Source organism: Bombina bombina, chromosome 7 (assembly GCF_027579735.1).
Source record: "Bombina bombina isolate aBomBom1 chromosome 7, aBomBom1.pri, whole genome shotgun sequence".
Lineage (NCBI taxonomy): Eukaryota > Metazoa > Chordata > Amphibia > Anura > Bombinatoridae > Bombina > Bombina bombina.
This window is the reverse complement of record NC_069505.1, coordinates 536,678,501-536,693,159: the sequence shown is the minus strand read 5'-3', so window position 1 is coordinate 536,693,159 and position 14,659 is coordinate 536,678,501.

The following is a 14,659-nucleotide window of genomic DNA, read 5'->3' as shown; positions in this document are numbered from 1 at the left end:
ATCCCTTCAAAGAAGTTTAAAACTAATCTAATCCCCCTAACAAAATAATAAAGCCCCCAAAATAAAAAAGCCCTACCCTACACTAAATTACAAATAGCCCTTAAAATGGCCTTTTGCTAGTGATTGCCCCAAAGTAATTAGCTCTTTTACCTGTAAAAAAAAAGTACAAATTCCCCCCAACATTAAAACCCACCACCCACACAACCAACCCTACTCTAAAACCCACCCACTCTTCCCTTAAAAAAAAATAACACTAACCCCCTGAAGATCACCCTACCGTGAGACGTCTTCACCCAACAGGGCCAAAGTCCTCAATGAAGCCGGAAGAAGTCTTCATCCAGATGGGCAGAAGTCTTCATCCAGATGGCATCTTCTATCTTCATCCATCTGGTGCAGAGCGGGTCCATCTTCAAGACATACGACGCGGAGCATCCTCTTCTTCCGACGGCTGCATGCTCTTCTTCTGACGGCCTCTTCCAGAATGAAAGTTCCTTTAAGTGACATCATCCAAGATGGCGTCCCTTCAATTCCAATTGGCTGATAGAATTCTATCAGCCAATCAGAATTAAGGTAGGAAAAATTATATTGGCTGATGCAATCAGCCAATAGGATTGAACTTCAATCCTATTGGCTGATCCAATCAGCCAATAGGCTTGAGCTCGCATTCTATTGGCTGTTCCAATCAGCCAATAAAATGCCAGTTCAATCCTATTGGCTGATTGGATCAGCCAATAGGATTGAAGTTCAATCCTATTGGCTGATTGCATCAGCCAATAGGATTTTTCCTACCTTAATTCCGATTGGCTGATAGAATTCTATCAGTCAATCGGAATTGAAGGGACGCCATCTTGGATGACGTCACTTAAAGGAACCTTCATTCTGGAAGAAGCCATCAGAAGAAGAGGATGCTCTGCGTCGGATGTCTTGAAGATGGACCCGCTCCGCGCTGGATGAATGAAGATAGAATATGCCATCTGGATGAAGACTTCTGCCCGTCTGGAGGCCCACTTCTGCCCGGTTGGATGAAGACTTCTTCTGGCTTCGTTGAGGACTTCGGCCCGGTTGGGTGAAGACGTCTCATGGTAGGGTGATCTTCAGGTGGTTAGTGTTAGTTTTTTTAAGGGGGGATTGGGTGGGTTTTAGAGTAGGGTTGGTTGTGTGGGTGGTGGGTTTTAATGTTGGGGGGTATTGTATTTTTTTTTTACAGGTAAAAGAGCTGATTACTTTGGGCCAATGCCCCGTAAAAGGCCCTTTTAAGGGCTATTTGTAATTTAGTGTAGGGTAGGGCTTTTTTTTATTTTGGGGCGGCTGTATTATTTTTTTAGGGGGATTAGATTAGGTGTAATTAGTTTAAAAATCTTGTAATTATTTTATTATTTTCTGTAATTTAGTGGGGGGGGGTTGTACTTTATATAATGTTATTTAATTGTAATTAATTGTATTTAATTTATTTAATTATAGTGTAGTGTTAGGTGTAATTGTAACTACAATTAGGTTTTATTTTACAGGTAAATTTGTATTCATTTTAACTAAGTAGTTATTAAATAGTTAATAACTATTTAATAACTATTGTACCTAGTTAAAATAAATACAAAGTTGCCTGTAAAATAAAAATAAACCCTAAGATAGCTACAATGTAACTATTAGTTATATTGTAGTTATCTTAGGGTTTATTTTATAGGTAAGTATTTAGTTTTAAATGGGAATAATTTAGTTAATTGTAGTAATTTTATTTAGATTTATTTAAATTATATTTAAGTTAGAGGGTGTTAGTGTTGATACCTAAACTGGTTGTGATTACATAAGAGTGGACACTTATCCAGATGGAAGACCAACATACCCCTAGGGCAATATCAGAGGGTCAGGAGAAATTGTACATATATGAGTGATTATAACAATGAAGCCAGTTTATTGGATATAAGGTTTATAGATAAAGGATATGATCCTAATCTTGTACACAATGTTAAACAAAAGGTATCCAATATGAGTAGAAATGATATGTTAAACCCTAAGAGAAGGGAAAATGATAATAAAAAACAACTAGAGGATGTTAGATTCATCCCCACCTTCAGCCAAGGGAGTAAAGAAATAGAAAAGATACTAAAAAAGCACTGGTCAGTCCTAACCAGTGATCCAATACTTGGCAAAACACTATCGTATAAGCCACTAATTACATATAGGAAGAATAGAGATCTTAAACGTATATTAGCTCAGTCGAAAACTTAGGTCACACACCACAAATAAGATTGTCCCAGAATCAAACTGGCTAAGAAGGAGCAATGGAACCTGGCCATGTAACACCAATAAGTGTGGGATAAGCAAGCACATAAAAAAGGGGACTCATTTAATGATATGCATAACACAAAAATGTACAAGGTGAAGAATAAATTCACTCGCAAATTTACGTTGGTAGTCTACCTTCTTAGCTGCGATTGTAATTGTTTTTATGTAGGAAGAACCAAACGAATGATTAGAACTAGGTCCAATGAGCATTGGAACAACATTAAGAATAAAGTGGAAGGTCATAGCATTGCAGAGCATTTTTTAATAACTCACAATGCAGACCCGAAAAGTTTAAAAATTATTGTTCTAGATTGGATTGCCCCAAATGCTTCTAACAATAGGTTAAAAGCTCTACGCCAACGAGAAACGTATTGGATAAATGAGCTAAAAACTTTAAAAACTGTCAGTAATTTCGGACTAATTATAGACCTGGATTTACAGGCGTTTATGTAATCACATCCAGTTTAGGTATCAACTTCTCCTCTATTATATTTTAACTGCGTTTTAGGAATGAATAATATGTTCTTTTTTCAAAGAGTTATATAGGGGGGTAGTTATCAACGTGTCTACTTTACCTGCCTTCGCCGGTTCAATACGCCCGCCTAAGCTCGCCTACCATCTCCGCCGCGGACCTGCAAAATTTCACCTAAGTTATCAATAAAGCTGTCAAAAAGCCACACACCAAGTACGGGGCGATGAGCAGTGGACTGTGATAGTTATCACTCATCCGATCTTGCTGCTCTTTGGCTTTTTCCCAGCTTTATTGCTAGCCTGTCACTAAGCACCCACACTAACTACACTGTTCTACCCCCTATTCCGGCGCTCCCAGAGCCCCCCGCAACTCAATAAAGTTATTAACGCCTAAACCACTGCTCCTAGACCCCGCCGCAACTCTTATAAATGTATTAACCCCTAAATCGCCGCTCCCGGACACCGCCGCCATCTACATTATACCTAGTAACCCCTATCCTGCCCCCCCTATACCGCCGCCACCTATAATAAAGTTATTAACCCCTATCCTGACGATCCTGGACCTCGCCGCAACTAAATAAATGTTTTAACCCCTAAACCGCCGCTCCCGTACCCCGCCGCCTATATTAAACTTATTAACCCCTATCCTGCTCCCCTACACCGCCGCCACTGTAATAAAATTATTAACCCCTAAACCTAAGTCTAACACTAACTCTAAAACCCCCCTAACTTAAATATTAATTAAATAAATCTAAATAATATTTCTCTTATTAAATAAATTAATCCTATTTTAAACTAAATACCTTTAAAATAAACCCTAATATAGCTACAATATAAATAATAATTATATTGTAGCTATCTTAGGATTTATTTTTATTTTACAGGCAAATTTAAATTTATTTTAACTAGGTACAATAGCTATTAAATAGTTATTAACTATTTAATAGCTACCTATCTAAAATAAAGAGAAATTTACCTGTAAAATAAAAACTAACCTAAGTTACAATTACACCTAACACTACACTATACTTAAATAAATTATTCCTATTTAAAACTAAATACTTACCTGTAAAATAAACTCTAACGGCTAGATTTAGAGTTTTGTCGGTAACGACCCGCGTATCTAACGTTGGCTTTTTTCTGGCTGCACCTTTAAAATAACTCTGGTATTGAGAGTCCACAGAATGGCTGCGTTAGGCTCCAAAAAAGGAGCGTAGAGCATATTTAACGCAACTTCAACTCTCGATACCAGAGTTGCTTACGGACGCGGCCAGCCTCAAAAACGTGCTTGTGCACGATTCCCCCATAGGAAACAATGGGGCTGTTTGAGCTGAAAAAAAACCTAACACCTGCAAAAAAGCCGCGTTCAGCTCCTAACGCAGCCCCATTGTTTGCTATGGGGAAACACTTCCTACGTCTGCACCTAACACCCTAACATGTACCCCGAGTCTAAACACCCCTAACCTTACACTTATTAACCCCTATTCTGCCGCCCCCACTATCGCTGACCCCTGTATATTATTTTTAACCCCTAATCTGCCGCTCCGTAAACCGCCGCTACTTACATTATCCCTATGTACCCCTAATCTGCTGCCCCTAACACCGCCGACCCCTATATTATATTTATTAACCCCTAATCTGCCCCCCACAACGTCGCCTCCACCTGCCTACACTTATTAACCCCTAATCTGCCGAGCGGACCGCACCGCTATTATTATAAAGTTATTAACCCCTAATCCGCCTCACTAACCCTATAATAAATAGTATTAACCACTAATCTGCCCTCCCTAACATCGCCGACAACTAACTTCAATTATTAACCCCTAATCTGCCGACTGTAGCTCACCGCTATTGTAATAAATGTATTAACCCCTAAAGCTAAGTCTAACCCTAACACTAACACCCCCTAAATTAAATATAATTTTAATCTAACAAAATTAATTAACTCTTATTAAATAAATTATTCCTATTTAAAGCTAAATACTTACTTGTAAAATAAATCCTAATATAGCTACAATATAAATTATAATGATATTATAGCTATTTTAGGATTAATATTTATTTTACAGGTAACTTTGTATTTTTTTTATCCAGGTACAATAGCTATTACATAGTTAAGAACTATTTAATAGCTAAAATAGTTAAAATAATTACAAAATTACCTGTAAAATAAATCCTAACCTATGACGTCATCCAAGATGGCGTCCCTCGAATTCCGATTGGCTGATAGGATTCTATCAGCCAATCAGAATTAAGGTAGGAATATTCTGATTGGCTGATGGAGTCAGCCAATCAGAATCAAGTTCAATCCGATTGGCTGATCCAATCAGCCAATCAGATTGAGCTCGCATTCTATTGGCTGATCGGAACAGCCAATAGAATGCGAGCTCAATCTGATTGAACTTGATTCTGATTGGCTGATTCCATCAGCCAATCAGAATATTCCTACCTTAATTCCGATTGGCTGATAGAATCCTATCAGCCAATCGGAATTCGAGGGATGCCATCTTGGATGACGTCATTTAAAGGAACCGTCATTCGTCGTTCAGTCGTCGGCCAGGACGGATGTTCCGCATCGGAGGTCTTCAGGATGCTGCCGCTCCGCTCAGGATGGATGACGATAGAAGATGCCGCTTGGATGAAGACTTCTACCAGATGGAGAACCTCTTCTTGCTCCGCTTGGATGAAGAATTTGGCTCGGCTGGGTGAAGACGACTCAAGGTAGGGAGATCTTCAGGGGCTTAGTGTTAGGTTTATTTAAGGGGGGTTTGGGTTAGATTAGGGGTATGTGGGTGGTGGGTTGTAATGTTGGGGGGGGTATTGTATGGTTTTTTTTACAGGCAAAAGAGCTGTTTTCTTTGGGGCATGCCCCGCAAAGGGCCCTGTTCAGGGCTGGTAAGGTAAAAGAGCTTTGAACTTTAGTAATTTAGAATAGGGTAGGGCATTTTTTTTATTTTGGGGGGCTTTGTTATTTTATTAGGGGGCTTAGAGTAGGTGTAATTAGTTTAAAATTGTTGTAATATATTTCTAATGTTTGTAAATATTTTTTTATTTTTTGTAACTTAGTTCTTTTTTATTTTTTGTACTTTAGTTAGTTTATTTCATTGTATTTATTTGTAGGAATTGTATTTAATTTATTTATTGATAGTGTAGTGTTAGGTTTAATTGTAGATAATTATAGGTATTTTATTTAATTTATTTATTGATAGTGTAGTGTTAGGTTTAATTGTAACTTAGGTTAGGATTTATTTTATAGGTAAATTTGTAATTATTTTAACTATTTTAGCTATTAAATAGTTCTTAACTATTTAATAGCTATTGTACCTGGTTAAAATAAATACAAAGTTACCTGTAAAATAAATATTAATCCTAAAATAGCTATAATATAATTATAATTTATATTGTAGCTATATTAGAATTTATTTTACAGGTAAGTATTTAGCTTTAAATAGGAATAATTTATTTAAGAAGAGTTAATTAATTTCGTTAGATTCAAATTATATTTAACTTAGGGGGTGTTAGCGTTAGGGTTAGACTTAGCTTTAGGGGTTAATACATTTATTAGAATAGCGGTGAGCTCCAGTCGGCAGATTAGGGGTTAATAATTGAAGTTAGGTGTCTGCGATGTTAGGGAGGGCAGATTAGGGGTTAATACTATTTATTATAGGGTTAGTGAGGCGGATTAGGGGTTAATAACTTTATTATAGTAGCGGTGCGGTCCGCTCGGCAGATTAGGGGTTAATAAGTGTAGGCAGGTGGAGGCGACGTTGAGGGGGGCAGATTAGGGGTTAATAAATATAATATAGGGGTCGGCGGTGTTAGAGGCAGCAGATTAGGGGTACATAGTTATAATGTAGGTGGCGGCTCTTTGCGGTCGGCAGATTAGGGGTTAATTATTGTAGGTAGCTGGCTGCGATGTTGTGGGGGGCAGGTTAGGGGTTAATAAATATAATATAGGGGTCAGCGGTGTTAGGGGCAGCAGATTAGGGGTACATAAGTATAACGTAGGCGGGCGGCAGATTAGGGGTTAAAAACATTTATTCGAGTGTCGGCGATGTGGGGGGGCCTCGGTTTAGGGGTACATAGGTAGTTTATGGGTGTTAGTGTACTTTAGAGTACAGTAGTTAAGAGCTTTATGAACCGGCGTTAGCCCAGAAAGCTCTTAACTACTGACTTTTTTCTGCGGCTGGAGTTTTGTCGTTAGATTTCTAACGCTCACTTCAGACACGACTCTAAATACCGGAGTTAGAAAGATCCCATTGAAAAGATAGGATACACAATTGACGTAAGGGGATCTGCGGTATGGAAAAGTCACGGCTGAAAAGTGAGCGTTAGACCCTTTTTTGAATGACTCCAAATACCGGCGGTAGCCTAAAACCAGCGTTAGGAGCCTCTAACGCTGGTTTTCACGGCTACTGCCAAACTCCAAATCTAGGCCCTAGTGTTTAGTGGGTGTGTTTATGTCCAATAAAGTACCTATATCTTATAAGCATTTTTGATTGACATTTGCATTGACCAATCCTGTTTTCACGCCTATACCGGCAAGGTGTGAATCAGCTGTATTTAAATCAGCAAAATCATTTGGAATGTAACTTTACCTCTTGAAAAAGTCTGGTGAAGACCAGAGGAAACGTGTTGTGGAATCAGAGGCTTTTCACTTACACAAGCTGTGAAAAAACTGGACCGGCTGTTGTAGTAACTGATCACAAGCTGAAGTCTAACAAACTACTGACAGGCTAAGGGATCTATCGAGCATACACTATAAGCTTTCAGCAAACCCGGTTGCCATCAGTTTCACTCAGACGTCGGGGAGCCTTATACGGTGAAATTTTCACTATTGCACTAACTGTTTTTAATCTTATACGTTTTATTTTTTATGTGTTGCGCTTATTAAATCCAGTAAAAACTTTTACTCTTAGAGTGTGGGTGCGCTCTTGTCTTCTTTTTTTGTTTTAGCTACAATATAACTAATAGTTACATTGTATCTAGCTTAGGATTCATATTTATTTTACAGGCAAGGTTGTATTTATTTTTACTAGGTACAATAGTTATTAAATAGTTATTAACTATTTAAATAGGATTAATTTATTTAATTATGTTAAATTTATTTTAATTTAAATTATATTTAAGTTAGGGGGGGTTAGACTTAGGGTTAGATTTTTGTTTAGGGGTTAATAAATTTAATATAGTAGCAGTGACGTTGGGGTCGGAAGATTAGGGGTTAATAAATTTAATATAGTTGCGGCGACGTTGGGGAGGGCAGATTAGGGGTTAATAAATATAATGTAGGTGTCGACGATGTTGGGGGCAGTAGATTAGGGGTTAATAACTATAATGTAGGGTTCGGCGATGTTGGGGGCAGCAGATTAGGGGTTCATAAGTATAATGTAGGTGGCGGCGGTGTCCGGAGCGGCAGATTAGGGGTTAATAATATAATGTAGGTGTCAGCGATAGCGGGTGAGGCAGATTAGGTGTTAATAAGTGTAAGATTAGGGGTGTTTAGACTCGGGGTTCATGTTAGGGTGTTAGATGTAGATATAAAATTAATTTCCCCATAGGAAACAATGGGGCTGCGTTAGGAGCTGGACGCTGCTTTTGCTAAATTCTGCTCTACGCTCACCTTTTTGTAGCTAACGCCAGGTTTAAAAAAACCTGTAATACCAGCGTTGTCTTAAGGGAGCGGTGGGGAATAAAGGCTCGTTAGCCCCGCAAGCCTTACCGACAAAAACTCATAATCTTGCCGTATGTGTATTGTATGCTGCCATTAGGGGATAGGGAATCTTTGGAGTCCCTGCCCTCTTATACAGTAAATACATTTGGTATTAGAACACTTGTTGGAAAAAGGATACTCCTATTTTTAAAATCTAGGACATTATGACCCTCTGTGTTTCATAGAGAGCTTATATAATTCCCCCCCCCCACCTCAGATTTTTTTTTAGTTGTGATTTCTTTGCAACATATTTCATCTTTTATATTAGTAGTATCCTGAGGTTATTTTCAACTACTGTTTCCTATAGTTGCCTTTATATTTTTCTTAATGTCTACTGCTCTTTGTCAGTTCATTAACTCCCTGCAAATAATGTTGCACTCTACAGAACACAGCAAGAACATTCTGGAAACTGCAGCAATTTTGATATAACCAGCTTGTTTTTTTTTACCATAGAACAGTGCATGCTTTCTAATTCCTAAAGTAAAACATTTTCAGATTAAGCCACAGAGACAGCATGGAGATCATCTACAAGGCATGCAATATCTATACTACAATTGTGTTTGTAATGTCTGCACGCATCCTCAAAGGAATGTTGGATGTGCGCGCAGCCGCCTCGTGGCGACAGACAGTTTCAGAAGCTCCAACTCTGAGCTGTAACATAACAGCTGAGAGCTGGTGCTTCTGAAGCTTCAGGCATCTGCCGCATATGGAGCAGTAGCGCGATTGGTGCTCCGCCTCCATATGAGGCAAAATGCTTCATAACTACAGACGGTGACACTGTGTGTGTCACCCTCTATAATGATCTTCTGCTGGTGCCGGTGGGAGGTGTGGGCAGGTGGTGGGTGGGCGGCTCAGCAGGGAAGGGGAGGCAGTGGGAGTGCCCCAATTAAAAAAAAGGACAGGGGGAGAGAGAGCAAATGAGAGCTGGAGAGAGAGCAAAAGAGAGGGGAGAGAGAGAGCAAAAGAGAGGGGGGAGAGAGAGCAAAAGAGAGGGGGAGAGAGCAAAAGAGAGGGGGAGAGCGCAAAATAGAGGGAGAGAGAGAGCAATAGAAAGGGTAGAGGGAGAAGAAAAAAAAGAGGGAGAGCAAAAGAGAGGGGAGAGAGAGAGCAAAAGAGAGGGGGAGAGAGAGCAAAAGAGTGGGGTGGAGATAGAGAACAAAAGAGAGGGGGAGAGAGAGCAATAGAGAGGGGAGAGGGAGAGCAAAAGAGAGGGGAGAGGGAGAGCAAAAGAGAGGTGAGAGGGAGAACAAAAGAGAGGGGGGAGAGAGAGCAAAAGAGAGGAGGGAGTGAGAGCAAATGAGAGGGGAGAGAGAAAGAGAGAGAGAGCGCAAATGATAGCATGAAGGGAAAGCAAAAGAGAGGGGGAGAGAGCAAAAGAGAGGGGCAAGAGAGAGCAAAAGAGAGGGTGGAGGAAGAGCAAAAGAGAGGGGGGAGAGGGCAAAAGAGAAGGGGAAGAGAGAAAGCAAAAGAGAGGGGGGGATAGAGCAAAAGAGAGGGGAGAGAGAGAAAAAGAGTGGGGAGAGAGCGCAAAAGAGAGTGGGGAGAGAGAGCAAAAGAGAGGGGAGAGGGAGAGAAAAAAAGAGGCGGGAGAGAGAGCAAAAGAGAGGGGGAGAGAAAGCAAAAGAGAGGGGGGGAGAGAGCAAAAGAGAGGGGAGAGAGAGAGCAAAAGAGAGGGGGGAGGGAGAGCAAAAAAAAGGGGGGAAGGGGGGGAGAGAGCAAAAGGGGTGGTGAAAGAATCCACCTGGATGGCAGGGTGGTGAAAGAATCCACCTGGATGCAGCGTAAGCTGCATCCAGGTTGATTCCGAAAATGGCAGGGTGGTTCCATCACCAGAAAAGACTGCCCTCTGGGCAGGCTTTCCCACTTATTTATATTAAAGAAGAGTTACAAAATAGGTTTTTTCTTCATCTGTAGCTTAAACAAAAATTAGACTGCCCTTTGGGCAGGCTTATCAACTAGTTTGTATATATAGGTATTTGGTATTGTATTGTGCACGGCTACAGCAGTGCATGTGATGCAAGAAATAATTCAAAATGAACGATTGTGCTTGTGGGTCATTTGAATATACTCTGTGATTGGCTATATACAAATACCAATCATGGAAGTAAACCATTATCTCACCCATGGGAAGATAGAGGAGTACTGTAAAACCTCTAAATCAGGGGTGGGGAACCTTTGGCCCTCCAGATGTTATGGACGAAATCTCCCATAATGCTCTTGCAGCCATAATGTTGGCAAATCCCCCACCCCTGCTCTACATGGTTGAACAAAAAGAAAGGTAGTTTTATAGAAGAATACAATTGTGTAAGCTATATTTACATTACATTGCAATTAACTTGTAAAAAAATAAATAAATTAACATATGGACATGAGCAATGTTTATTTGCCTTTTAAACACATCCTTGGTTTCTAGTTGATAAATATGATCGGGTTGTATCCCTCACTAATTAAATGAACATAAAGTAATAACACAGGTACCTTGTTTTATGCTGGAACCGGTATAGCAGGATTTATTCTGCAAGGCTGAAGCCAAAACCAGAAAAGCATTGCCAAAACAGGATGTCAGAATCCAGGGAACTCACAGTGGGTAAACAGTAGACAAACCAACGTCAGGAACCAGATGATCTTATAATAGCCAGACATCAAAGCCATGGGAGTAGATAGCACAGGACAATCCAAGTAACTGTTTATAAGAACCCGCAAGTCTGCCTTTTATCTCAGTGCTTTTTTTTGTTTTTAGCTTTTTTAGCACTATAGCTAGACAATACTTGTTCATTTGTGCCATTATGCTCACTCCCATGGAGAATGATAATGGGATCACAAGAACTATCACTGAGTGGCTAAAATTGTAAAGAGCTTAAAAAAAGCACTGAAATAAGGTGCAGTTTGTAAGGGTTTAGATAAGGTAATCAGACATAACAAGTATATTATTATAACAGTGTTGGTTATGCAGAACTGGGGAATGAGTCATTTCAATAACAATTAGCTCCTGTAAATCAGTTAATTTTAAGGAATTAGATAAAGTGTGCTTTCAGCTTCCATGTGATAACAAAAAATTGGCAAAAATGTTATATTACTTGGTGTAGCACATTAAGATGAAAGGCTTGTTAAAGATTACAGTTGCATAATGAGAAACATTTACAAACACATTCTTTATTAATTTTAGCCTTATAATTTAAAGGGACAGTCTACTCCAAAATGTTATAGTTAAAAATATATATTCCCTTTATTTCCCAGTCCCCAGTTTTACATAACCAACATGTTTATATTAGTACACTTTTTACCTTTGTGATTACCTTGTATCAAAGCCAATGCAGACTGCCCACTTATCTCAGTTATTTTGACAGACATGCATTTTTGCCAATCAGTGCTAACTCATAAATAACTCCAAGAGAGTGAGCACAATGTTATCTATACGTAGGCTGACCATATTGCCGCTTTAAGAAGGAACACATATGAAAAATACATATGTGAGGGTTCTTATACAAAACCATTTCTTTAAACAGCCCTGAAAACAGCCCTGACATATGTATTTTTCATATGTGTCCCTTTTTAAAGCGGCAATATGGTCAGCCTATCTATACGGCACACACAAACTAGCGCTGTCTAGCTGTTAAACAGTGTCATAATACTCTGAGGTAAGAGGCAGCCTTCAAGGGCTTAGAAATAAGCAGATTAGCCTATCTAGGTTTAGCTTTCAACAAAGAATACCAACAGAACAAAGCAAATTTGATAAAAAAAAATTATCGGAAAGTTGTTTAAAATTGCATGCCCTATCTGAAATCCTTAAAGTTTAATATTGACTAGACTGTCCCTGTTAATCTCTTGTGACAACCTGATAGATGCCCTAGGATTACTCAAACCCTTTAAGGCTGCCTCCATCCTATTATTAAAATCCCTACCCATAGGTATGACCCTAGTCACAAAATTGAGCAAATTCAATAGGAATTGGAATTCCCTATGGGAGGCACTACCTGATTCCAGGATGACAGCAATGGCTGCAGAAGCTAAATCAATCTTCACTTTCGGGAGTCTGCACTCCCACCGTATACACCTCAATCCCCAGGAGCCCTCAGTGTTGTTGCCTGCAAGGGGCACCTAAAACTTTGCCATCAAGAACTGCATCACTTCAAGTAAATATGCACATTGACCTGATCCAGCAATGCCCAGCAAGAGAAAATTGCCTAAATATTGTGCTACCTGCCCCAGACTTAACTCGCAGACCACTTCCCAATGGAGGTAAGAACTAAAACATTTAAAGTAGGCACAAGATATGGCACAATCCTTTAGAAAACAGCGGTCCACATAGAACTGGGCTCGGAACCTGCAGCCCATCAAGTGGAAGCTATCTGGGTGTATCAGCAAAAGATGAAAAGCAGACTCAATGTCCACCATAGCAATCTCCAAACCCTCTGCACTAGAGATAGTGCTGATTCAAATGACTGGTAAGCCACTAAAGTGTTCTCCTCATCCAATGCATCATTAATTGAACTGCCCCCTGGGTGTGATAAGTGCTGAATAAGTCTTAACTTTTCAGCATCTTTCTTAGGGACTATGAAGTAAATTGTGTACTGCAAGGTAAGGGGTGACTGCATGTTTCACTGGAATTTGAAAACAAAAAGACAAGCCATGTTGAAGAAATTCTTCCACCTCACGATTGGGGTAACCCCTAAGGATGCTTAACAGTTCTGTGAGATTAATTTGAGTGTGCACCCTTTCCCACAGGAGCCTGATGGAATTGCTGCCTGTCTTCCAAACTATCTCTCCTCCTGTTGCACTTGTTCCCAGGATTGGCACCTCCGCAATAGAAAAAGGCACTGCGTCCCACTATAGCATTGTTGTTCTTGGAAACTCAAACCTGTTTTACCTCCCCTCCAACAAAAAGGACGGCTCTGCTGCCTTTGACCAGGAAATTTAATCTTCACTTGCGCTGGACCCTTGGTAAACTCTAGATTAGCCCACAGGTATATCTCTGTCATCCTGAAATGGAGCACAGGATTCGAATCCAACCTTCTTTTGATTTCGGAATCATACTGTCACCAAGCTGCCCCTTTACTTCTGGCATGGATGTGATTTATGATGTCCATATAGTTCAAAGTTTCCAAGGCATGCTGTGGATGCACCTCTAAATAACAAGAGGTGAGGACCCTAAAGCAACGCACTCACTTCTCATATGTTTCTGGCCTTTTTGCTTGCCTATCACCTAACCCAGCCTCTGCTTACTCCTCCTCCCCCTGTTTGTGCGGGGGGGGGGGGCTCCTGAGTATGCTAACCCATCATGTAGCCCCGTTTACAGTAGTTGTGGCATCTGCAGACAGTCCTTTATTTGACCTCTTCACTGGGTGCACTCCTAGGCCCCAATTATCAAGGTCTGTCGGACCTGATCCGACAGTGCGGATCAGGTCCGACAGTCCTCGCTCAATAAGGCGAGCAATACGCTCGCTGTATTCAGCATTGCACCAGCAGTTCACAAGAGCTGCTGGTGCAACGCCGCCCCCTGCAGACTCACGGCCAATGGGCCGCCAGCAGGGGGTGTCAATCAACCCGATCGTACTCGATCGGGTTGATTTCCGGCGATGTCTGTCCGCCTGCTCAGAGCAGGTGGACAGGTTATGGAGCAGCGGTCTTTGTGACCGCTGCTTCATAACTGCTGTCTCTGGCGAGCCTGCATGCTCACCAGAAACACGGGGCATCAAGCTCCATTCGGAGCTTGATAAATATGCCCCCTAGCCTCAACCCCACAGGTGCAGCTTCATGCTGCAACATAGCTGCACTGGAAATGGCAGCTGGAAGTGCGGAGGCGAGGCTAAATCATGCAAAAAGAAGGATCCAGCAAACATGGATAAGGCCCCACGATCGCATTGTTTATCTTGCAAATGCCAGCACTCTCTACCTCCCCTCATTTAAAAATGATGGTTCTGCCACACTTGACCAGGTGATCCATCTCCTTCATCCAGAAATGTTAATAAATAATTATTTAATTTTTGTTGAAAGCGACAAGGATAGTAGATTTATTATTTGCATTTGCAAACTCAATGGCTGATTATAAACTCAAGTTGATTTATATGACCTTAATCAACATCAAGTAAAGTTTGTAAGGCAGGTTTTGACATTGGTCGAGTCCTTGAAACAGGGCACCCTCATTCTGGGTGGAGATTTTAATTTAGTATGGGACCCTATTATGGATACAAAATA